General features: G+C 41.3%; 2 long non-coding RNA genes across 2 annotated transcripts in view; one reads left to right on the top strand and one right to left on the bottom strand.

Annotated features, from left to right (window-relative positions):
* The window catches only part of LOC144580797 (uncharacterized), a 61,300-nt gene extending 60,160 nt beyond the window's left edge, over positions 1–1,140 (bottom strand). Inside the window, exon 1 of the long non-coding RNA XR_013530951.1 lies at positions 873–1,140. This is a non-coding gene — a long non-coding RNA (uncharacterized LOC144580797). The remainder of the gene's footprint in view (positions 1–872) is intronic.
* Positions 1,141–2,497: 1,357 nt separating this feature from the next.
* Positions 2,498–24,940, top strand: LOC144580798 (uncharacterized). The gene is made up of 2 exons (XR_013530952.1): positions 2,498–2,562; positions 22,843–24,940. It is a non-coding gene; the product is annotated as an uncharacterized LOC144580798 (long non-coding RNA).
* The last annotated feature ends 1,593 nt before the right edge of the window (positions 24,941–26,533 follow it).

Genomic DNA, 26,533 nt, shown 5'->3' on the forward strand with positions numbered 1-26,533 from the left:
TAAATTTAATTTAGAAAGTGTCTATCTGTTTCCACCTATGTTGCCAATGAGTGTTTTAATCATCTTATGAAAGGAATTAGGAAGTAAAAAAGACTATATTCAGAAGAGGATTTTAAATGAAGACTCTACATCTACAATTCTGACTTCCAAGAACAATACTGAGACTTGCTCATGGGAATAGCAATGATGATCCATAAGCACTGGCATCCCGAGTGAGTGCCTACCAGAAATGCAGAATCACAGACTCACTCCAACACAAGAATGACAAACTGTCTTTAACAAGAATTTTCAGTAGCTGCAAAGCACATCAGTTGAAGGACACCAGCGTAGTCTCTCAAAGGGTCCTGAGGACACAGCCAGCCCTAGATGTGCCGCAGGACCAAGGGTCCTTGAAAGAGTTTAGTTTTGGGTGTGCTGGGCTCATCTTTCTGGAGGATTGACCCCAAGAAATGGGCAGGTGATTAGGAGTCCTCCGGGTGGGAACCAGACTCCCATGACACGGAGGCTTTAGAAACCAGGAGCAATATAAAGAACACGGGGCCCCGCAGCTCATAAGCTGGGCCAAGGCCAGAGTCGCACCAGAACGTAGGCGGACTACAGAGACACGGCGCTGGAGTGCACTGGCCACACCCCTTGTCAAGCATACAGTGCTATCACACACACACACACGAAAACACACATGGGGACAGACGCATGCACACACACACAAACACACAGACACACACACGCACACACAAACACATACACACAGAGACTAAGCCACCCCGAGAAATCCAACAGTCCCAGGCAGCTCCTGAAGCTGTGGAGTTCTGCTTTCTTCTGGGAAGCCCCTTGGGGATAGAGCAGCCCCGCAGCACAAAGGATGACCTTACCTGCAAATCCCAGTAGGGACAGCTTTCAAGGAGACGCACCCCAACACCGTCTGGGCGGGCCTGAAGCATCTAGGGAATCCTTGGGGATCCATTGCCCTGGGCATCGCTGAAGCTCCGCTGGACGTTTTCTCCCGCCTGGTTCTTCCAAGCCGGACTCCGTAAATCGCAGGACCATGGCAACGGTAGCCGTGATGGGGGGGCCGTCGCCCAATGGTGTGTCACTACCGTAGTGGGCCTCTGCTTTCTCAAGCCGCTCAGATGGTTCCCCGGGAGACGGTGGCCGTCACTGTGACGTGAGTCCCTGCTCAGTGCTCGCGCAGGTGACGCCCCGCCTGCGCATGCGCATTGTTGATTCCGGATACCCTGAGGCAGTGTCCCCGCTCCCCCATGGCAACCGCACAGTACAATGCTAGAGGCGGTGACTGGGGCAGTCCTGGGGAAGGAGGCTGCCTGCCACCAGCAGTGCAGAAGCCGGATAGTTCTGACCTCCGTATCTCTTTGAGACCGCTTTCCTGATCTGATCGGCTGGAGGAGGAGGGCAATTCAGATCGTGAGGTGGGCACTCGGGACTGCCCTCACCATTGCAACCCAGACGGCTTGGAAGGCATGTGCGGAGTTCAGGTCCCATCGGGCTGGAGACTCAGTCTGATGAGGTGTGGCGGGGGTCAGGGGACCCCGGAAACATGGGCCTGAGACTTTCCAGGAGGGTGTCAGCAGAACATTCCCCTGCTCCATGAGCTCACTGCCCCCCTTGGATATACGTCACACACCAAGGGGCCCTGCCTTGGTCTCCAAGTCCAGGGACCCCTGCTTGGACTCAGCAATGCTGACGGAAAAGGTACTACCGCAGAAAGTCCCAGCTCTGGAAAGCCGCTGAGACGTTGCCCCAAGCCACGGTGGCGGTCACTGTGACATGAGCCCCGGGCACAAGCATCGCAGGATCCTGAGAGTTCAGAAAGAAAAACAGCAATCCCAGCATGAGGCAAAGTTGGTAACACCCAAAACTGGCCTCCCATGGGGGCAGACCAGTTGGAGAGAGCATCTCAGAAAGTTTTCCAGGCAATTCCCATCCCGAGACCGATGTCCCGGCATGCCACTGAGTACCCCCAAGAAAGCCAAGCAAGAAATGCGAACAGAGCTTAGTCACTTTATTGTTTGAATACAAACCATCAGATTCTTGGTACAAAGTATTTACATCACATTACGTTCATTGCCTGCATACAGAGAAGTCTGTCAAATTTTCTTGTCAAAAGACAAATCATTCATTCTGTTAAAAATGCAGATTGTTAATCTTATTGACACTTAAACCCCGAGTGTAACCATCTGTTGGAGGTCAATCAGCGGCTGACACCTTTTTCTGAAGTAGTGTTTTCATTAAATCATACTTTAATAAAGGCTCTACACTGCCATTAGGTTTTACTTGTTTTCTATGATTAGCAAATCATCAGCATGGAACCTTCATCCCGTCAAGACCAAGTCTGAGCAATCAACTTGACAAGATTTTCATTGTCTCCAGTTCCCTTGCATGTGGCACATTCGGTTCTTGAATCTTCACCTTAGAGCTTCTTTTCAAACACAGACCGTCTTTGTCTTCTCTCTCTAGGAACTTTTTCCTGCCATGCAAGGGCTGAGAAAAGAAAACATGAGAAGGATATGAGGGAACAATTTGAAGAAAGAAAACTTCTCAAAGGTAAGGCTGTGGAAAAGTGTTTAAATTATTCCAACCTCATGTTTTCTTTTTTTCCTCAGGAATGAAATTTTTTCCTCTTTTGCTTCTCTGGGAAAGAAAACTCCAAGCAATATCTAATATTTAATTTTTGATAAAAGTAAATTTCCTTTTGTTAAACTGATTGGTAAGGTAAGGTACTTAAAAAATAATCTTTTCCTCATTAACACTATATTGGACCACTGTATTTTGTCACCATTTATACCACAGGAAAGTAAAAGTAGCAAATTAAATATACTTTAAATATACTTTTATAAATGTCCATCATGAGGATTTACTCAGAGCATGGAAGTTTTCCTAAGTTATCACATATGACTTCTATACCTGAAATGCTAATGCTGGAATCATACTACACACATTGTTTGATCACATGTATGCAGGTGCATTCGTGTTTATGGAAAGTAATAATTTTTCAGCAAAAAAAGAAGAGCAGAAGGAAAAGTTCTCACAGCTCCTAAGTCCTAGTTAAGGTAAAACCAATTGAAATGCCACAGGAAAAATTATTTTAAACTAATTCAGGTGCAATTTCTGTCCTGTAGTTTAGACTATATTTAGTATTTCAAGGCATGCATACGATGTTTAAAAATATTGTAGGTACCTGAGTGCAGCCAATATGTTAGAAATCTCCACCAATCACAGCACAGCCTCTGTATAGATGTTGCGTTTCCCATAGGCAGACCACTGTTCCTTATAGACTGGAAAAGAAAGCAGGCACTGCTCCTCAAAATTACTCAGACAGCTGAGATCAAGAAACATTCCCAGGCTAGATTCGGTACCAAACAATTCTCCACAGAAAGACATGGAACGATAAATATATTAGTGTTTTCTTCCATGATTGTGATTTCAATTATTCTTTATACCAAGCCCACTGGGATTTCATTCCATGGCTAACTGCATACAATTTAATCTACCCCTAATAACCAAGAGTCAACTAATGGAGTCATTCAAAATAAATTTAATTTAAAAACTGTCTATCTGTTTCCATCTATGTTGCCAATGAGTGTTTTAATTATTCTATGAAAGGAATTAGGAAGAAAAGCAAAGACTATATTCAGAAGAGGCCTTTAAATGCAGACTCCACATCTACATTTCTTACTTCCAATAACAATACTGAGACTTGCTCCTTGAATAGAAATCATAACCCATAAGCACTGGCATCCCCTGAGTGAGTGCCTACCAGAAATACAAAATCACAGGCTCACTCCAACACAAGAATAACAATCTGTCTTTTAACAAGAATCCTCAGTAGGTCAATGCACCTCAGTTGAAGGACACCAGCATAGTCCCTCAAGGGGTCCTGAGGACGGGGCCACCCCTAGATGTGCCGCAGGACCAAGGGCCCTTGGAAGAGTTTAGTTTTGGGTGTGCTGTGCTCATCTTCTTTCTGGAGGATTGGCCCCTTGAAATAAGCAGGTGATTAGGAGTCTTCCAGGTGGGAGCCAGACCCCCACGACATGGAGGCTTGAGAAACCAGGAGCAACGTATAGAACACGGGACCCCACAGCCCGTAAGCTGGGCCACGGTCAGAGGTGCACCAGAATGTAGGTGGACTACAAAGAAACTGCGCTGGAGTGCACTGGCCACACCCCTTGTCAAGCATACAGCACTAGCACACGCACACATAGGTGAATACACATGGAGACATACAAACAGACACATACAGACACACACAGAAACACAGGCACACGCACACGCATGCACACACACACACACAGACTAAGCCACGTGGAGAAATTCAACAGTCACAGGCAGCTCCTGAGGCTGTGGGGTTCTGCTGTCTTCCGGGAAGCCCCTCAGGGACAGAGCAGCCCCACAGCACACAGGCTGACCTTACCTGAAAATCCCAGTAGTGACAGCTTTCAAGGAGATGCACCCCAACACCATCTGGGCAGGCCTGAAGCATCTAGGGGATCCTTCGGGATCCATCACCCTGGGCATCCCTGAAGCCATGCTGGACGTTTTCTCAGCCTGGTTCTGAGAAGCCGAACTCTGGAAATCGTGGGAACGTGAGGATGATCTGCGTGAGGTCAACAGGGGTGGGCTGTTGAGCAATGCGGAGGCACTGCCACAGTGGGTCCCTGCTTTGCCAAGCCGCTGAGAGGGTTCCCCAGGACACAGTGGCCTTCACTGTGTCACGAGCCCCGGCTCAGCACTCGCACTTGTGACACCCCATCTGCGCATGCACATTGGCAGTCCCGCATGTCTGGCCACAGTGTCTGTGCTCCCCTGCTGCAGCCACAAAGGACAGTCCTGGAGGCAGTGACCAGGGTGGTCTTGGTGAAGGAGGCTGGGTGCCACAATAAGTGCAGGAGTCTGACAGTTCTGACCTCCGTACCTCTTTAAGCCAGCTTTCCCTATCAGATCGGCTCATATGCCACATAAAAATTTTAATTATTACTGTAAACCTAGATGGCACAAAATTTCTCAGTACAATATGTACCCAAGCTACTTATCGGAGGACTGATTGAAAATGAGCTTAAAATTACTAGAAAAGAAAAGTGATGCAAGTAAGAATGGTGATGTAAAGACCTCTGAACACTCTCCTCAACGGAACAGAGATCACTGGGAGAAATAGTCAAAAATTAACTTTTCCAGAACTCTGGACATTAACTAAAGTTTTGCAACAATCAAAGTAGTGTATGTTCAAGAGAAATGGCTGAATCTCAGGAAGCTTTAATTTGCTTTGGCCCCTACCCCTTCCCCCAGCCCTAGGGTAACTTTAAAAATCAACAGCAGAGGGGGGACTCAAGATCGCGCTGTGATAACAACCCAGGATTGGAGCTCTTGTTGTGTCCGCGGAGAGGTGAGTCTGAGCTGCATTTCCAGACTGATCTTTGTTGCCCACGGAACGGGGAAATTCCCAAGTGAAGAGGAGACGTGGGATGCCAGGCAGAACCTCCGCCTGGCGAAGCCGGCAGCCGGGGTGGTGGCGGCCGGCCCTGCCCAGCGATCCCCACAGGGCGTGCTTGTCCGGGTGCCCTGTTGAACCGGCAACCGGAGATGTGAGAGGGCTGGACTTGAGACTGAGCTAGACTTGGACAGTGGGCCAGCCCAGGGGATTGCAGGGACAGAGCGTTAGGGGTGGCCTAGTGGGACGAACAAAACTGCGATTTCAAACAAGCCCTGTGCAGACGGCCTGAGACGCTCTGTGGGGGAGGGGCGTCCACCATTACTGAGGCAACCCGCCCCAACTGAGATACATGCCCATTGCTGACGCAGCCAGCCGTTGCCGAGGCAACCCATGCCTACTGAGATACACGCCCATGGCTGACGCAGCCTGCCATTGCCGAGGCAACCGGCTACAACAGAGAGACTCCGCCGCAGGGCATGGTGGAGAACACAGCAGAACAGTGGAGCCAGGGCGAGCCTCACAACAGCAGGGCGGAGCCTCGGCAGCCAAACAGTGGCTAGTCTGCCTTCTAGCTGGGCAGGACACCTGATCGGACATCCAAAAATAAAGCCCAAACACCTCAACATAGAGCATTTGAGAAAAAAAAAAAAAGGTTTTTTAATGAGCTCTGTTGCAGCAGAATCAAACATAGCAGCCTAACAGCCCTGAATGAACAACAGAGCTCACAGCTCAGCAAGTAAGCCCCTATAAAGTACAAACTGTCTCCTCAAGCAGCTCCCTGACCCCTCTATATCCAAAAGACTGACATTAGGCAGGCATCATCCTGGGACAAAGATAGCAGAAAAAGAAACTGGTAACATCCCTCGCTGTGCCACAGCAGCTAGAGGTGCACCCCAGACGAGCAGGGTCTGGAGGGAACCTCAGCAGTCGTACAGCGAAGGGGCTAGACTGGTAGAAGGAAAACCAAGCAACAGAAATACTTCATCATCAACATTCTGGGTGTCCACTCAGAAACCCAATGGAAAAGTCAGCAACTATGCAGACGACCAGCGGACAAATCCACAAAGATGGAGAGAAACCAGCACAAAAAGCAGGAAAACACCCGAAACCAGAACACCTCACCTCCTAGAAAGGACCAAATCTCCTCCCCAACAAGGGAACAAAGCTGGACGGAGAATGACTGTGACGAAATGACGGAATTAGACTTCAGAAGATGGATAATGAGAAACTTTTGTGAGCTAAAAGATCATGTATTAAATCAATGCAAAGAAATTAAGAACCTTAAAAAAAGATTTGAGGAAATGATAACAAGAATGGATAACTTAGAGAGGAATATGAATGAATTAAAGGAGCTGAAAAACACAATACGAGAACTCCGTGAAGCATGCACAAGTTTCAATGGCCGAATCGACCAAGCAGAAGAAAGAATATCTGAAGTCGAAGACCAACTCAATGAAATAAAACGAGAAACCAAGATTAGAGAAACAAGCACAAAAAGGAATGAACAAAGTCTCCAAGAAATGTGGGACTATGTGAAAAGACCTAACCTACGTTTGATAGGTGTACCAGAAGGGGATGAAGAGAATGAATCCAAGCTGGAAAATACTCTTCAGGACATCATCCAGGAAAACTTCCCCCACTGAGCAAGACAGGCCAACACTCAATTGCAGGAAATTCAGAGAACACCACAGAGATATTCTGCAAGAAGAGCAACCCCAAGGCACATAATCGTTAGATTCAACAGGGTTGAAATAAAGGAGAGAATACTAAGGGCAGCCAGAGACAAAGGTCAGGTCACCCACAAAGGACACCCCATCAGACTCACAGCAGATCTCTCGGCAGAAACACTACAAGCCAGAAGAGAGTGGGGGCCAATATTCAACATTCTTAAAGCAAAGAACTTTCAACCCAGAATTTCATATCCAGCCAAACTGAGCTTCAGAAGTGAAGGAAAAATAAAATCCTTTGCGAACAAGCAAGTACTCAGAGATTTTGTCACCACCAGGCCTGCTTTACAAGAGCTCCTAAAAGAGGCACTACACATAGAAAGGATCAACCAGTACAGCCATTCCAAAATCACACTGAATGCTAAAGAGCATCAACATAATGAAGAATCTACAACAACTAACAGGCAATACAGCCACTTAGCATCAAAATGGCAGTATGAAATTGACATGTAACAATATTAACCCTAAATGTAAATGGACTAAATGCACCAATCAAAAGACACAGACTGGCAAATTGGATAAAAATCCAAAACCCATCAGTGTGCTGTATCCAGGAAACCCATCTCACATGCAAGGATACACAAAGGCTCAAAATAAAGGGATTGAGGAAGATTTACCAAGCAAACGGAAAGCAAAAAAAAGCAGGAGTTGCAATTCTCATCTCTGATAAAATAGACTTTAAAGCAACAAAGATCAAAAGAGACAAAGAAGGCCATTACATAACGGTAAAAGGATCGATAAAACAAGAAGAGCTAACGATCCTAAACATATATGGACCCAATGCAGGAGCACCCAGATACATAAGGCAAGTTCTTAATGATTTACAAAAGGACTTAGACTCCCACACAATAATAGTGGGAGACCTTAACACTCCACTGTCAATACTAGACAGATCAACCAGACAGAAAATCAACAAGGATATCCAGGGCTTGAACTCAGACCTGGAGCAAGCAAACCTGATAGACATTTACAGAACTCTCCACCCCAAATCCACAGAATACACATTCTTCTCAGCACCACATCACACCTACTCTAAAATTGACCACATAATTGGAAGTAAAGCACTGCTCAACATATGCAAAACAACTGAAATCATAACAAACAGCCTCTCAGACCATAGTGCAATCAAGTTGTAACTCAGAATTCAGAAACCAACTCAGAACCGCACAGCTTCATGGAAACTGAACAACTGGCTCTTGAATGTTGACTGGGTAAACAATGAAATGAAGACAGAAATAAAGAAGTTCTTCGAAACCAATGAGAACGAAGACAGAAATAAAGAAGTTCTTCGAAACCAATGAGAACGAAGACACAACGTGCCAGAACCTCTGGTACACATTTAAAGCAGTCTCTAGAGGAAAGTATATAGTAATAAGTGCCCATATGAGGATAATGGAGAGATCCAAAATTGACACCCTATCATCGAAATTGAAAGAGCTAGAGGAGCAAGATCAAAAAAACTCAAAACCCAGCAGAAGACAAGAAATAACTAAGATCAGAGCTGAGCTGAAGGAGATTGAGACACGAAAAACCCTGCAAAAAAATCAATAAATCCAAGAGCTGGTTTTTTGAAAAGATCAACAAAATAGACAGACCACTAGCCAGATTGATTAAAAAGAAAAAAGAGAACAACCAAATAGATGCAATAAAAAATGATAAAGGGGAAATCACCACAGATTTTACAGAAATTCAGACCATCATCAGAGAATATTACAAACAACTCTATGCGCATAAACTAGTAAACCTGGAAGAAATGGATAAATTCCTGGACTCCTGTGTCCTCCCAAGCCTAAACCAGGAGGAAGCTGAAACTATGAATAGACCAATAACAAGGTCTGAAGTTGAGGCAGCAATTAAGAGCCTACCACACAAAAAAAGCCCAGGTCCAGACGGGTTCACAGCCGAATTCTACCAGACACACAGGGAGGAGCTGGTACCATTCCTTCTAAAACTATTTCAAACAATCCAAAAAGAGGGAATCCTTCCCAAATCATTTTATGAGACCAACATCATTCTGATACCAAAACCCAGCAGAGACCCAACAAGAAAAGAAAACTTCAGGCCAATATCCATGATGAACATAGATGCAAAAATCTTCAATAAAATATTGGCAAGCCAATTGCAACAGCAAATCAAAAAACTTATTCATCACCATCATGATCAAGTAGGATTCATCCCGGGGATGCAAGGCTGGTTCAACATACGCAAGTCTATCAACGTAATTCACCACATAAACAGAACCAAAAACAAAAACCACATGATTATCTCAATTGACACAGAGACGGCATTTGACAAAATTCAACAGCCCTTTATGCTAAAAACCCTCAATAAACTCGGTATCGATGGAACGTATCTCAAAGTAATAAAAGCTATTTATGACAAACCAACAGCCAATATCATACTGAATGGGCAAAAACTGGAAGCATTCCCTTTGAAATATGGCACTAGACAAGGATGCCCTCTCTCACCACTCCTATTCAATATAGTACTGGAAGTTCTAGCCAGAGCAATCAGGCAAGAAAAAGAAATAAAGGGTATTCAAATAGGAAAGGTGGAAGCCAAAGTGTCTCTATTTGCAGACGACATGATAGTATACCTAGAAGACCCCATTGCCTCAGCCCAAAAACTCCTGAAACTGATAAGCAACTTCAGCAAAGTCTCAAAATATAAAATCAATGTGCAAAAATCACAAGCATTCGTCTACACCAATAACAGACTTAAAGAAAGCCAAATCAAGAACGAACTGCCATTCGCAATTGCTACAAAAAGAATAAAATACCTTGGAATACAACTCACAAGGAACGTAAGAGACCTCTCCAAGGAGAACTACAAACCACTGCTCAACGAAATCAGAGAGGACACAAACAGATGGAGAAACATTCCATGTTCATGGTTAGGAAGAATTAATATCGTGAAAATGGCTATACTGCCCAAAGTAATTTACAGAATCAACGCTATCCCCATCAAGCTACCATCGACTTTCTTCACAGAACTGGAAAAAACCACCATGAACTTCATATGGAACCAAAAGAGAGCCCGCATAGCCAAGTCAATTCTAAGCAAAAAGAACACAGCCAGGGGCATCACACTACCGGATTTCAAACTATAACTACAAGGCTACAGTAATCAAAACAGCATGGTACTGGTACCAAAACAGAGATATAGACCAATGGAACAAACCAGAGGCACCGGAGGCAACACAACATACATACAACTATACAATCTTTGAAAAAGCTGACAAAAACAAGCAATGGGGAATGGATTCCATGTTTAACAAATGGTGTTGGGAAAACTGGCTAGCCATGTGCAGAAAGCAGAAACTGGACTCCTTCCTGACACCTTACACTAAAATTAACTTCAGATGGATTAAAGACTTAAACATAAGACCTGGCACCATAAAAACCATAGAAGGAAATCTAGGCAAATCTATCCAGGACATAGGATTAGGCAAGGACTTCATAAACAAAACACCAAAAGCATTGGCAACAAAAGCCAAAATAGACAAATGGGACCTAATCAAACTCCAGAGCTTCTGCACGGCAAAAGAAACAGTCACTAGAGTGGATCGGCAACCAACAGAATGGGAAAAAATTTTCTCAGTCTACCCATCTGACAAAGGGCTGATATCCAGAATTTACAAAGAACTCAAACAGATTTACAGGAAAAAAACAAACAAGCCCATTCAAAAGTGGGCAAAGGATATGAACAGATACTTTACGAAAGAAGACATATATGAGGCCAACAATCATATGAAGAAATGCTCATCGTCACTGGTCATCAGAGAGATGCAAATCAAACCACATTGAGATACCATCTCACGCCAGTTAGAATGGCGATCATTAAAAAATCTGGAGACAGATGCTGGAGAGGATGTGGAGAAAAAGGAACACTTCTACACTGTTGGTGGGAGTGTAAATTAGTTCAACCATTGTGGAAGACAGTGTGGCGATTCCTCAAGGCCTTAGAAATAGAAATTCCATTTGACCCAGCAATCCCATTACTGGGTATATATCCAAAAGACTATAAATCGTTCTACTCTAAGGACACATGTACACGAATGTTCATTGCAGCACTGTTTACAATAGCAAAGACCTGGAATCAACCGAAATGCCCATTGATAATAGACTTGATTGGAAAAATGTGGCACATATACACCATGGAATATTATACAGCAATCAGAAATGATGAGTTCGTGTCGTTTGTCGGGACATGGATGAATCTGGAGAACATCATCCTCAGCAAACTGACACAAGAACAGAAAATGAAACACCGCATATTCTCACTCATAGGCGGGTGATGAAAAATGAGAACACATGGACACAGAGAGGGGAGTACTAAACAGTGGGGTCTATTGGGGGGAAAAGGGGAGGGCCAGTGGGAGGGGGAGGTGGGGAGGGATAGCCTGGGGAGAAATGCCAAATGTGGGTGAAGGGGGAAGAAAAGCAAAGCACTCTGCCATGTGTGTACCTACGCAACTGTCTTGCATGCTCTGCTCATGTACCCCAAAACCTAAAATCGAATAAAAAGTAAAAAAAAAAATCAACAGCCTATAATCCCAGTGACAACCAAGAGCCAGCAGCCTCTGGGCAGGGCAGAAAAGGGCAGGAGCGCCTCAAAATCTCCATTCTCATATCACTGTCATCCATTAACCTGTCTGGCATCTCCCTCGAGAATCCTGGTCAAATCAAGGCTTGTCTGAGAACTCATCCAGTGTAAAACACCTTTTACCCTGACAGCATTTACTGAAAACCTTCAGCAGCAATTGTTATATGTCCCAGTTGCCTGAGGCAGTGGTAACGTTTGGGGCAATAACAAGCTTACCAAAAGTAACTTGTCAAACTTGGGAATGAGACATCATAGGGAACTTTGCAAACCTCTGACACATTCTTAGGCATCCAAAAGTTCACACACATGTAGTACTGTGCATGTGCCAAGAATAGACTTGAGAACCCTGTAAGCTGTCACCTATGGCTCACCTTTAGGGTTTGGCAAAACAGAAAGTGAAGTGGAATTCTAAACTGCCTGGCTGAGTGCTGAAGGCATGACCCGACACACAGAGCCTCTCAGCAAGGGCTCTGAAACTTATGGGTTCCAGGCAGTTAAGGAAATATTTGTCCAGTCGTTAGCTGAACACTAAGATAACTGAGCAGAGGTTTCAGTGGCCACATGTGACAAAGAATACAAAATTTCAAAAATTAGTTCCGAAAAGTCTCTAAACAAAAATAATAACAAATCCTGGCAGGGGTGGGATGGGTCTGATTGTTCCAGCTGCCTCATTATATTGTTTAAACTGTCCATGCTCGATGCTGTGGCTCATGCCTGTAATGCTGACACTTTGGGAGGCTGGGGCAGGTGGATTGCTTGAGTTCAGAAGTTCAAGACCAGCCTGGCTAAAGTGATGAAACCCTATCTTTACAAAGAAATTACAACAATTAGCCAGGAGTGGTGGGGCATGCCTGTAGTTCAGCTAGCTACTTGGGAGGCCAATGTGAGTGGAAGGATTGCTTAAGCCTGCTAGGTTGAGGCTACAGTAAACAAAGACTGTACCACTGCACTCCAGCCTGGGTGACAGAGCAAGACTCCATCTACCCCCTGCCCCCCATAAAATACAGTTGTCAGCAAAAATTATGAGTAATGTAAAGAAACAAAAAAGTATGGACATACTCAGGGGAAAAAAATCAGCCAACAGAATCTGTCCCTGAGAAAGTCCAGACATTGGACTTACTAGAAAAAGACTTTAAATCAGCTGTTTTAAATATGTTCTAAGAACTAAAGAATTGATTTTCAGTAGCTTTGAATAATAAAAAAAAAGAAAACCATATCTAAGGATCTAAAACATGACTCCAATGACTTGCCAGAGATTATCAACAGATGAAAATCATTTGAAAAAAGCAAATAGAAATTCTAGAGTTAAGAAGTATAGCTAAAATGAAAAGTTCATCACAGGGCCTGAACAGTAGATTTGAGGTGGCAGAAGAAAAAGTCAAGGAATTTGAAGACAAATTAATTGAGATGATTCAGTCTAAGGAAGATAAAGACCAAAGAATAAAGAAAAATGAACAGAGCTTAAGATACTGTGACACCATCAAGCACAACATACACACACTGGGAGTCCCAGAAGGAAAGGATAAAGAAGAAGAGGCAAAGAATATTTGAATAAATATTTGGCTAAAAATGACCCAAATTTGATGGAAGACACTACACAGCTAAGAAACTCAATACAAGTAGAATAAAGTAAAAGAGATCCAAACTCAGACAAATCATAATCAATCAAAAGTGAAAAAGAAAGGATCTCAAAAGAAGGCAGAGAGCAGCTTCTCATTGTGTATAGCTCCTTGATGAGATTAGTAGCAGGTTTCTCATCAGAAACAAAGGACAAAAGGCAGTGATGACATATTCAAAGTGCTGAGGGAAAAAGACTGTCAACCAGAAATTCTATATGCAATAAAACAATTGTTCAAAAATGAAGGCAAAATCAGCATATTCCCAGATTGAAACAAAATAAAACAGAATTGTCATTAGCAGATGCACCCTGTAATTAATACTAAAAGGAGTCCTGTGCGCTGATAGGAAAGGGCACTAGGGTAACTCAAATCTACATAAAGAGTTAAACAGCACTGGTAAACTATATGATTGTATAAAAGTGTTTTTTAGTTGTAAACATTCCCCCCTGTGATATAAAAGATATAGCAATGATTATAAATCAGTTGATGGGCATACAATGTTTAGAAATGTAATTTGCATGACAATCTAGAACTAAGGATAGTTAGAACTATACAATAACCAAGTTTTTATAAACTAGCAACGTTAAATTGGTATCAGTGAGAACTAGGCTGTTATAAGTTAATACCTTAATTGTAGTCTCCAAGGGGAGGGAGGTTACGCAACATGATGGAGAAGAAAGCTCTGGGGGGTCAGTCCCTCTACCAAAATAACCAGTAAACTAGAAAAAAAGATCAGAATCCACTATTTTGAAATCTAGAAACTTGATTGAGCACTGGGAAGGGCTTGATGATGGGAGAGGCTGCTGATCTTTAGGAAGGGAATGATGTGCATGAACTAGCTACCATTTTCCTTTTCTCAGCCCTGCTGTAGCTATTGGGATAGCAGCCCGCATTCTAGGAGCAGTTGGCTGGTGCTAGGGCAGACAGTGAGGACAAGGTTGTAAGCCAAGGAAGGTTACAAACAACAAAGTAAATTACCTCAAAAAAACTGGGGGTTGCATGCTTTGGTCAGTCAGGCAGATTCCTGTAGGACCAGTGCAGACACTGCCTTGGTTTCAGCTCTCTTAGGCTACAGTAGCTTTCTCCCAAATACCAGAAGATTAAGGGACAGACACACCTTCCCCCACCTCCTTTTTTGAATTAGACATTTAAGGAAATCCTTCTCAGGTCATTGTCTAACCACGGAGATAATAGACAGAAACTTCAGTGACTATGAACAACAAGGAATACATACTTTACACAAATAGTTTGGAAAAGGCACAAATGAATAGCTGAAGCCCTTAATAAGTAAAGAACAGGAATCCTTGATGGCTTAGAGAATCTGACGTCCATGCAGTTATCACATTATAATATCCCTAGTAACTAGTCCTCAAGAAAAGTTTACAAAATATACAAGGAAACATATGGCCTATTTACCAGAAAAGATAATTTGGCAGAAACCATCCTTGAGGAAGCCAAGACATTGGAATTACTCATCAAAGATGTTCAATCAACTTTTCTAAATGCACAATAAGCTAACTTAAACCATATATAAGAAGTGAATGGAAATGAGGAAAATAATGTATGAACAAAATGAGAATATCGATAAAACAATAGAAATTATAAAAAAGAATCAAGGCCGGGCATGGAGGCTCAAGCCTGTAACCCCAGCACTTTGGGAGGCCGAGGCGGGTGGATCACGAGGTTAAAAGATCGAGACCATTCTGGCCAACACGGTGAAACACCATCTCTACTAAAAGTACAAAAGTTTATCTGGGTGTGGTGGTGTGTGCCTGTTGTCCCAGCTACTCAGGAGGCTGAGGCAGGAGAATTGCTTGAAACCAGAAAATGGAAGTTGCAGTGAGCCAGGATCGTGCCACTGCACTCCAGCCTGGCAGATTAGAGCAAGACTCTGCCTCAGAAAAAAAAAAAAAAAGAATCCAATAGAAATTCTGAAGCAGAAAATTACAGTAACTGAAATGAAAAAAAAATTAAGGAAAGAGATCAACCGATTTGAGCTGGCAGAAGAATCAGTGAACTTGAAGATAAGATAATTGAAATTATCCAGCCTGAGCAGAAAGAAAAAAGAATTTTTAAAAAATTGAACAAAGTCTGAGGGACCTCTAGGACACCATCAAGTGTACCAACACTTATATCATAGGAATACAAGGAGGAGATGAGTCAAAAAGTGGCAGAAAATTTTTTGAAGAAATAATGGTTATAAGCTTCCAAAATCTGATTAAGACCCAAACGTACACAACCAAAAAAGTTCCATGAACTCCAAGCAGAATAAACTCAAAGAAGATTCATACTCAGAAACATTATAGTCAAAGTGTCAAAACCCAAAGACAAAGAGAAAAATCTGGGAAGCAGCAATAGAGAAGCAGCTTACCAAGATTAATAGTTGATTTCTCACTAGAAATCTGGGAGACCAAAAAGCAGCGGATGTCACGTTTGAAGTACTGAAGGTGGAAGGGGGGGAGCTGTCAACACAAAATTCTATGTCCTTAAATATAAAGTAGAAAGGAAGACATTTCCAAATAGATAAAAGCTGAGGGAGTTCATGCTCAGTAGACCTACCCTATAAGAAAAGTTAAAATGAAAAGCACTAGACAATAACTCAGCCACGAGAAGAAATAACAATGGTAAAGGTAACTACATAGATATAAAAGCTGGCATTATGGTAATGTTGGTTCTTTTCATCCTATATAATTTAAGTCTGTATTAACAGACACACAATGTGTAAAGCTGCAGTCTACAACAATATGAAGAAGAAGAGACAGAAATATATAGTAACAGAGTGTATATTATGGAAATGAGGTTGGTTTTATTAAAAAAGCCAGGTTGTTTTAAGCTTAAGATGCTGATTGTGATCTCCAAGGTAACCACTGAGAAAATAACTTAAAAATACACACACAAAAAGAAGGGAATTAAACTGGTATAGTACAAAAAATTAGCTAAATACAAAAAACAAGAATTGAGAAACAAAAAGGTATAAGACACACAAAATGAGAGTTGTTCCTTATCAGTAATTACATTCATAGAAGTGGAGTAAGCACTGCAATTGAAAAGCAGAGATATGCAGAATAGATTAAAAAAACATGATCCAACTCTATGAGGTCTACAGGAGATTTACTTTAGATACAAAGACACTAAAGCTTGAAAGTAAAGGGGCAGTGAAAGATATCCAATGCAAAGGACTTGTGGGTGGAGAGGTATATTATTGTTAGAAAAAACGGACTGTAAGTTAAGAAAGGTTACAAAAGACAAAGTACATTACCTATGGATACGAAGTTCAACTGATCAAGAAGACATAATAATTATTAATATATATATACCTAAAAACAGAGTCTCAAAATATGTGAAGCACAAACTGACAGAACTGAAGTGAGAAATAAATAATTCAACACTAGCTGGAGACTTTAATATGCCACTTTAAATAATGAATAAACCAGCAGAAGCTCAACAAGGAAACAGAAGACTTGAATAATACTGCAACTCAACTAGACCTAACACACATCTATCGAACCCTTTATAGTCTTCTCAAGCACACATTGAACATTCTCTAGGGTAGACCAAATGTTAAGCCACAAAGTAAGTCTCAGGTTTAAAAAGACTGAAATCATACAATGTATATTTTACAACAATAGATTGAAACTAGAAACAATAGAGAAGAGAATTTGGGATGTACACATATGTGGAAATTAATGCGCTCCTAAATAATCAATGGATCAAAGCAGAAATTACAAGGGAAATTAGAAAGTATTTTCAGATAATGAAAACAAAAATATCAAAATTTATAGGATATGCCGAAAGCAGTGCTTTGTTAAAAAAGATCTCAAATAAATAGCTTAAACTTTACCTTAAAAAAGTAGAAAAGGAGCAAACAAAAATCAAAGCTAATAGAGGAAAAAAAATAAATAAAACTGAGATTAGAAAACCAATAGAGGCCAAATGCAGTGGCTCACCCCTGTAATCTCAGCACTTTGGGAGGCTAAGGCGGGTATCACTTGAGGTCAGGAGTTGGACACTATCCTGGCCACCATGGTAAAACCCTGTCTTTACTAAAAATACAAAAATTAGCCAGGCAAGGTGGCACACAACTATAATTCCAGCTATTGGGGAAGCTGAGGTAGAAAATGCGCTTGAACCTAGGAGGTGAAGGTTGCTGCGAGCTGAGATCGCATCACTGCACTCCAGCCCAGGACACAGGGTGAGTGAGACTCTGTCTCAAAAAAAAGAAGAAGAAAAAAAGGAAGAAGGAGAAGGAGAAGGAGAAGGAGAAGAAACCAATAGAGAAAAATCAATTAACCAAAGTAAATTCTTTGAAAAGATTAACGAAATTGACTGGGTGTGCTTGTTCATGCCTACAATTCCAGCAACTTTGGGAGGTCAAGGAGAGCAGATCGCTTCAGGAGTTTGAGACCAGCCTGGTCAATGCGATAAGAACCCATCTCTATGAAAAAATAATACAAAAATGTAGCTGGGTGTGGTGGTGTACTCCTGTAGTCTCAGCTACTTAGGAGGCTGAGGTGGGAGAATCACTTGAGCCAGGGAGGTGGAGGCTGCAGTGAGCCTAGATTGTGCCACTGCACTCCAGCCTGGGTGATAGAGTAAGACCTTGTCTCAAAAAAAAAAAAAAAAAAAAAAAAAAAAGAGAGATTAACAAAATTGACAAACCTTTAGCTAGACTGAAAGAGAAAAGACGGAAGAAGACTCACATTACTACTAAATCAGGAAAAACGATGATATATTACTACGAACCTTACAGAATCTCCCTTTCCTTTTTCCTAGCTATTCTGAAATGTAGTACCTTTGGTCTCCTTGAAGTTATCAAGTTTATCTCCTAGACCTTCCACAGCTGACACAGAATGGCTTCTAGGCAACCTCCACTTCAGTGATCTCTTTGAAGGGGAAAGCATTTCCTGGTTGAAAAGATTTCTTTGAACTTTGGTCACTTCTGAAAGCATCAAAAAATTAAAAAAAAGAAAAAGAAAAAGTCAAAGATTATCAACAATAAATGTCATATCTAAGAAAAGATAACCAAAACAGAGAAGCTGCTTAAGGAAACTATTGCTATAGTCACATTTGCTAATAAGGTTTCCTTAAACAGTATACTCCCACAATGCATTAAAAATATTTACTTTTCTGAATTAAAAAAATTTTAATATATTATTTTGCATGAGGTAGGAGGGGTCAAATGTCATTCTTTCACATGTGGATAACCAGTTGTGTCAGCATCATTTGTGCAAAAGACTTCTCATTCTCCATCAAATTGTCTTGGTAACCTGAATATCAGTTGACCAAAATAAATGCTAGTGCTAATTTCTTTTTTAAAGGCTAGATAGAATCCAGCAGTGAAACTTTCTAGTCCTGGGCATTTATTTGTGAGTAGTTTTTGATAACTAATTGAAACTTTTAACTTGTTATACATCTATTCTGATTTTCTATTTCTTCTTGAGCCTGTTTTTAGTAGTTTGCATCTTTCTACAAGTTTGTCCATTCCATCTAGGTTATCTAACTTGTTGGTATACAGTTGTTTGTAGCATTCTATTAGAAATTTAATTTAAATCTACTTTTCAGAAACACGAGAAAGGCCCACACTACTTATTAAGTCAGAAGCTTGATTCATTGTAAAATGAATGTAATTTATAAATAAGAGAATGGCTAACATAGGTAATGGTCCTTTTAATATATCCCATGTTATGATTATTTTTCTCATTTTGGATCTTTTTGCTGCTGTGTATTCAGCTCAGCATTAGTAGAAAAACTGTTCTTTTTAATTCTACAGATTTCATTCCTCTTCTGACTATTTTACTAAGCTGCTGGGCCATTTAAAATTTTCTTCTTCACTCCAAAGCATGAAAGTTCTCATCATCTAGACTCAAAATTAAAAAAAAAATAGCTGAAAAGTCAAGAAATACTTAGCACAGCTAGCCAGACGACAACTTTTTTTTTTTTAGATGGAGTTTCTCTCTTGTTACCCAGGCTGGAGTGCCATGGCATGATCTCGGCTCACTGCAACCTCCGCCTCCTGGGTTCAGGCAATTCTCCTCCCTCAGCCTCCTAAGTAGCTGGGACTACAGGCACTCACCACCATGCCAAGCTAATTTTTTGTATTTTTAGTAGAGAGAGGGTTTCACCATGTTGACCAGGATGGTCTCGATCTCTTGACCTTGTGATCCACCTGCCTCGGCCTCCCAAAGTGCTGGGATTACAGGCGTGAGCCACCGTGCCTGGCCTGATGATAACTTAATCTTAAGCAAGATAGCCTGGTGGAAGTGATTCAAAAATTCACTAAGGATGAATTCTTCAAAGATTAATCATTTAAACCCAAACCAAATAATCTAGGATCCACAAACTGGGAGCAACCCTTCTGTTTACCCATCAGTGACAATAAACATTAATATCAAGGACATCAATAACACATAACAAAGTTTTGAAAATTGTTTCCCTATCTCCATTATAGGAGTTCCTATTACCAAATGCAGGCTGTTGGTGAAACTGATTTATGACCTGAAAGCCAAATTTGGTTTGTTATTTTCTATTTTTTCCAATGTTTTGAAAAAGCTTAATGTCTACAGAAAGTTTCAAATGATAATAAAATCGAACATAGCTCATTACTAAAGTTCACCAACTGTCAATATTTGTTTTCTCCTTCCTTCTCTATGTACAATATTCCCCTACACACTAGACAGTAAATTGCAAACACTGATGCTGTTCACTTTCTAAAGTTCAGCAAGTATCTCCTAAGTACAAGGACATTCTCTTCCATAACCCCCATGTGATTATTACACTCAAAATATTTTTAACATTCATATGATATTATCTAGCATACACCGCTTCTTCAGATTTCTCTAACTATCTCAATAATATCTTTTCTAGTATTTTTTCGCCTCAATTTAAGATCCAAGCAGGGATCATGTAATGCATTTAGCTGTCAAGCTTAAATTCCATTAATCTAAAACAGTTCCATTGCCTCTTTTCTTTTTTCTTTCTTCTGGCTCTCATGATAGTGCGTTTTTTAAAAAAAGATTTCAGACTAGTCCTTTTGTAAAATGCAGTATTTTGAGACTATGCCTAGGGGAACGTGTCCATGGTATTTGGACATATTTTATTTTATTTATTTTTTATTTTTTGAGATGGAGTTTTGCTTTTCTTACCCAGGCTGGAGTGCAATCGCATGATATCGGCTCACTGCAACTTCCACCTCCTGGGTTCAGGCAATTCTCCTGCCTCAGCCTCCTGAGTAGCTGAGATTAGAGGCACACACCACCATGCCCAGCTAATTTTTTGTATTTTTAGTAAAGACGGGGTTTCACCATGTTGACCAGGATGGTCTCGATCTCTTGACCTCATGATCCACCCGCCTCGGCCTCCCAAAGTGCTGGGATTACAGGCATGAGCCACCGCACCCAACCTTTGGATGTATTTTATTAGTCAACAGTCATACAAAGCCATAATTTGTAACTGTAAGCAGCTGCTTAAATACATACAATAAAAATACATTTGTCATTATAGTGAATAAATATATACACTGAGAAAACAGTATACCTTGTACTGTATCTTTCACTGGCTGGAAAGGCTGTCGAGGAGCAGGGTGAGAGTTCTCCCGAAAGATAAGAAAACCCAAAAAGAAAATGTAAATAGGCATTCATTGAAATAAAAGTTTCACATGAAGCACTTGACCCTTGCAATTCATTTATAGGGATCCATAATAAAAATAATAAAATGCGCAACAGAAATGTTCCAAAGACACTGCTGCACTATAGTAATACAAAATAAAAAAACACTATAAATGCCCATAAAGGGTGAAACAGTTAAATAAATTACATCCCCATCCAATACAGACATTCCAAGAATAAGAAAGGAAGAACAACTTATTCTTTGTATATTTTCCATTTTCCTCTCTGTATATGGTTGAGCATTCCTAATCTCAACCATATACAGAGAGATTAGGAATGCTCAAAATACAGAATGCTCCAAAATCTGAAACTTTATGAGTGCCAACACAACACTCAAAGAAAACACTCATTGGAGCATTTTGGATTTCTGGATGTGGGATGCTAAACTAGTAAGTACATGTAATGCAAATGTTCCAAAATCCAAACATATCTAAAATTGGAAACACTTCTGCTCCTAAGAATTTTGGGTAAGAGATACTCAACCTGTACTAACATAGAGATCTGTGATGGGAGGAAAATAGAAAATCTTAAGCCTTCTAAGTTGCATCATTAATATGTATGTATATAACAGATCTGCAAAAATCTTTGGTGTTATTGGTAAATATAGAAAATGGCCTTGAAATATACACAACAAACAATCATCAGTGATTACTTCTGAAGAATGGATAGAGAAGGAACACCCTAACTGTAATTGTAAAAATATGTCATACATCCAATTTCCTATCTAGGGGTCAGCAAACTACAGTGTACAGACCAAATCTAAACCACCTCTTGTTTTTGAAAATAAAGTTTTACTAAAACACAGTCATGCTCTTTTCTTTCCATAATCCCTGTGGCTGCTTTCCCACTACAGCAGGAGAACTGAATAGATGTTGCAGAGACTGTATATCCTGCAAAGGCTAAAACATCTACTATCTGGCCCTTTACAGAAAAAGTTTATCAACCTTCGTTAATCTATGTAATTTAATGAAAAACTAGGAAAGCATGTCCTGGGGGTACTAGGGCAGGATCGAACCTTTTCTTTTTTTTTTTTCTTTTAATCATTGCACTCTTCTGGAGTTAAGATACACAAAAGAAATTAATATACATTAATGTAATTAATATTATATGTCTACAATTCAGCTATAATAAGTTCATTGCTTCCCAACTTAATTATATTCATCCTTCAGAGAACTGAGATTTATTCTTTTAAAATCTTAACATCTGGTCCTTTTAGTTAAACAACTGTCACTTGTCTATGGTACCAACTTTGACATGAAACAACATTAACAACAATCAAATCCTGACCTGAGCAATTTTTTTTGAGACAGTCTCTCTCTGAAGCCCAGGCTGATTGCAGTGGCTTGATCATAGTTCACTGCAGCCTCAAACTCCCAGGCTCAAAAGCGATTTTCCCATCTCAGCCTCCTGAGTAGCTGGGACTACAGAAGTGTGCCACCATACCTGGATAATTTTTAAATGTTTTTAGAAAGACAAGGTCTCTCTATGTTGCCTAGGCTGGTCTCCAACTCCTGGGGCTCAAGTGATTCCACCTACCTGGGCCTCCCAAAGTGCTGGGATGATAGGTGTGAGCCATTGGGCCCAGCCGTAATTATGATCTTAGAGAAGAAAACTGTCTTGTTCAACTGAAAACAGGTTTCAAAGTGTGCTAGAACATCTGCAAATCATTGTAAAATCTAGTGAGAATAAAGGCCTGGAAACTTTTGGCCATTCACTTTTGGATTTTCCATTCTTCAGTCAGGATTGTGAGATATGTAATATTTGCGTTTTATTCACAGGTAAAGTATAAGAAAATGAACACAACTAACCCTTTAAAAGAAATCCCACCTTCAGGACTTGGGAGGAAAAAGAAGATGGTGCAGTAGGAGCAACTTAGAATTGCAGCTCTCAGTGAAGACGCAGAAAGTGAGTGAAAGCCGCATTTCCAGATGAATCTTTGTTGCCCACAGAACGGGGAAATTCCCAGGTGTAGAAGCGACACGGGATGCCAGAGCAGCTGGTTCGGCTAAAGCGGACGTTTTGGCTGGCGCCGCAGCGCAGCAGGACTCCACACAAAACACACAGGTCTGGGTGCCCTGGTAAACCAAATCTGAGATTTGGAAGGGCAGATTAGCATATCCATCTGAGTAAAGGAGACTTGGACAGTGAGCCAGACCAGGAGAGTCCCAGGAAACAACGTTTGAGCTGGCACAGTGGATTACTGCACGGAAAATCACACAGATCCTGGTGCTGTATCAGCAGGCGACTGAAACACCTGGGAGAGAGTCAACTGTTCAACTTAAAAAAAAAAAAAGGGCTCTGAGGCAAGGAGCCAGGTGATCAGGCTCGGCGGATCCCACTCCCCACAGAGACGAAGAAAACAGCGATTCAAAATCCTCAGGGTTGAGAGTTTCACTGTGGGCACAGCTGAACCCAGGATAGTGCAGCTCGGTAAGGGAAAGGCATCCACCATTACCGAGGCATTCCACCTCTACCAAGGTACACTCCCATTGCTGACGCAGCCTGCCATTGCTGAGGCAACTCACCATAACAGAGAGACTCCACCAACAGGGTGGAGCCCATGACAGCAGGGCAGAGCCCACATTGGTAGGGCGGAGCCCAAGGCAGCAGAGCAGAGCCCCCAGCAGCAGGGCGGAGCCTCAGCAGCCAAATAGTGACTAGACTGCCTCCTAGCTGGGCAGGACAGTGCAACGCATACTCATAAAGAAAGCCCTAACTTCCTGAGAAAAGAGAGAATAACCAAATACATGCAATAAAAAACGATAACAGGGAAATCACCACACAACCCACAGAAATTCAAACCATCATCAGAGAATATTACAAACAACTCTATGCACATAAACTAGTAAACCTGGAAGAAATGGATAAATTCCTGGACACCTGTGTCCTCCCAAGCCTAAACCAGGAGAAAGCCAAAACCATGAATAGACCAATAACAAGGTCTGAACTCGAGGCAGCAATTAAGAGCCTACCACACAAAAAAGCCCAGGTCCAGATGGGTTCACAGCCGAACTCTACCAGACACACAAAGAGGAGCTGGTACGATTTCTTCTGAAACTATTCCAAATAATCCAAAAAGAGGGAATCCTTCCCAAATCATTTTATCAGACCAACATCATCCTGATACCAAAACCCAGCAGAGACTCAAGAGGAAAAGAAAACTTCAGGCCAATATCCATGATGAACATAGATGCAAAAATCTTCAATAAAATACTGGCAAGCTGATTGCAACAGCACATCAAAAAACTTATCCATCATGATCAAGTAGGATTCATCCCGGGGATGCAAGGCTGGTTCAACATAAGCAAGTGTATAAACGTAATTCACCACATAAACAGAACCAAAAACAAAAACGACATGATTATATCAATTGACGCAGAGAAGGCATTTGACTAAATTCAGCAGCATTTTATGTTAATACCCTCAATAAACTCGACATGGATGAAAAGTATCTCAAAGAAATAAAAGCAACTTACGACAAACTAACAGCCAATATCAGACTGAATGGACAAAAACTGGAAGCATTCCTTTGAAATCTGGCACTAGACAAGGATGCCCTCTTTCACCACTCCTATTCAATATAGTACTAGAAGTTCTAGCCAGAGCAATCAGGCAAGAAAAAAGAAATAAAGGGTATTCAAATAGGAAAGGTTGAAGCCAAATTAGTCTCTATTTGCAGACGACATGATAGTATACCTAGAATACCCCATCACCTCAGCCCAAAAACTCCTGAAACTGATAAGCAACTTCAGCAAAGTCTCAGGATATAAAATCAATGTGCAAAAATCACAAACATTCCTATACACCAATAACAGACTTAAAGAGAGCCAAATCAAGAATGAACTGCCATTCACAATTGCCACAAAAACAATAAAATACCTGAAAATACAACTTACAAAAAACGTTAAGGGACCTCTTCAAGAAAAACTACAAACCACTGCTCAACAAAATAAGAGAAGACACACAGATGGAGAAACATTCCATGTTCATGGTTAGGAAGAATCAATATCATGAAAATGGCTATACTGCCCAAAGTAATTTACAGAATCAACGCTATCCCCATCAAGCTACCATTGACTTTCTTCACAGAACTGGAAAAAACCACCATAAAATTCATATGGAACCAAAAGAGAGCCCGCATAGCCAAGTCAATTCTAAGCAAAAAGAACACAGTGGGGGGCATCACACTACCGGATTTCAAACTATGCTACAAGGCTACAGTAATCAAAACAGCATGGTACTGGTATCAAAACAGAGATATAGACCAATGGAACAGAACAGAGGCATCGGAGGCAGCACAACATATCTACAATCATACAATCTTTAATAAACCTGACAAAAACAAGCAATGGGGAAAGAATTCCCTGTTTAACAAATGGTGTTGGGAAAACTGGCTAGCCATGTGCAGGAGGCAGAAACTGGACCCCTTCCTGACACCTTACACTAAAATTAACTCCAGATGAATTAAAGACTTAAACATAAGACCTGGCACCATAAAAATTCTAGAAGAAAATCTACGCAAAAGCATTCAGGACATAGGAGTATGCAAGGGTTTCATGACCAAAACACCAAAAGCATTGGCAACAAAAGCCAAAATAGACAAATAGGACCTAATCAAACTCCACAGCTTCTGCACAGCAAAAGAAACAGTCACTAGAGTGAATTGGCAACCAACAGAATGGGAAAACATTTTTGCAGTTTTCCCATCTGACAAAGGACTGATATCCAGAATTTACAGAGAACTCAAACAGATTTACAAGAAAAAAATAAACAAGCCCATTCAAAAATGGGCAAAGGACATGAACAGACACTTTACAAAAGAAGACATACATGAGGCCAACAAACATATGAAAAAATGCTCATCACTGGTCATTAGAGAGATGCAAATCAAAACCACACTGAGATACCATCTCACGCCAGTTAGAATGGCAATCATTAAAAAATCTGGTGACAACAGATGCTGGAGAGGATGTGGAGAAATAGAAACACTTTTACACTGCTGGTGGGAATGTAAATTAGTTCAACCATTGTGGAAGACCGTGTGGCGATTCCTCAAGGCCTTAGAAATAGAAATTCCATTTGACCCAGCAATGGGATTTATATATCCAAAGGACTATAAATCGTTCTACAATAAGGACACATGCACACGAATGTTCATTGCAGCACTGTTTACAATAGCAAAGACCTGGAACCAACCCAAATGCCCATCCACGATAGACTGGACTGGGAAAATGTGGCACATATATGCCATGGAATATTATGCAGCAATCAGAAGTGATGAGCTCATGTCCTTTGTAGGGACATGGATGAATCTGGAGAACATCATTCTCAGCAAACTGACACAAGAACAGAAAATGAAATACTGCATATTCTCACTCATAGGTGGGTGATGAAAAAGGAGAACACATGGACACAGGGAAGGGAGTACTACACACTGGGGTCTATTGGGGGAATAGGGGAGGGACAGTG

The sequence above is a fragment of the Callithrix jacchus genome, chromosome 22, assembly GCF_049354715.1.
Source record: "Callithrix jacchus isolate 240 chromosome 22, calJac240_pri, whole genome shotgun sequence".
In the NCBI taxonomy this organism is placed as follows: Eukaryota; Metazoa; Chordata; class Mammalia; order Primates; family Cebidae; genus Callithrix; species Callithrix jacchus.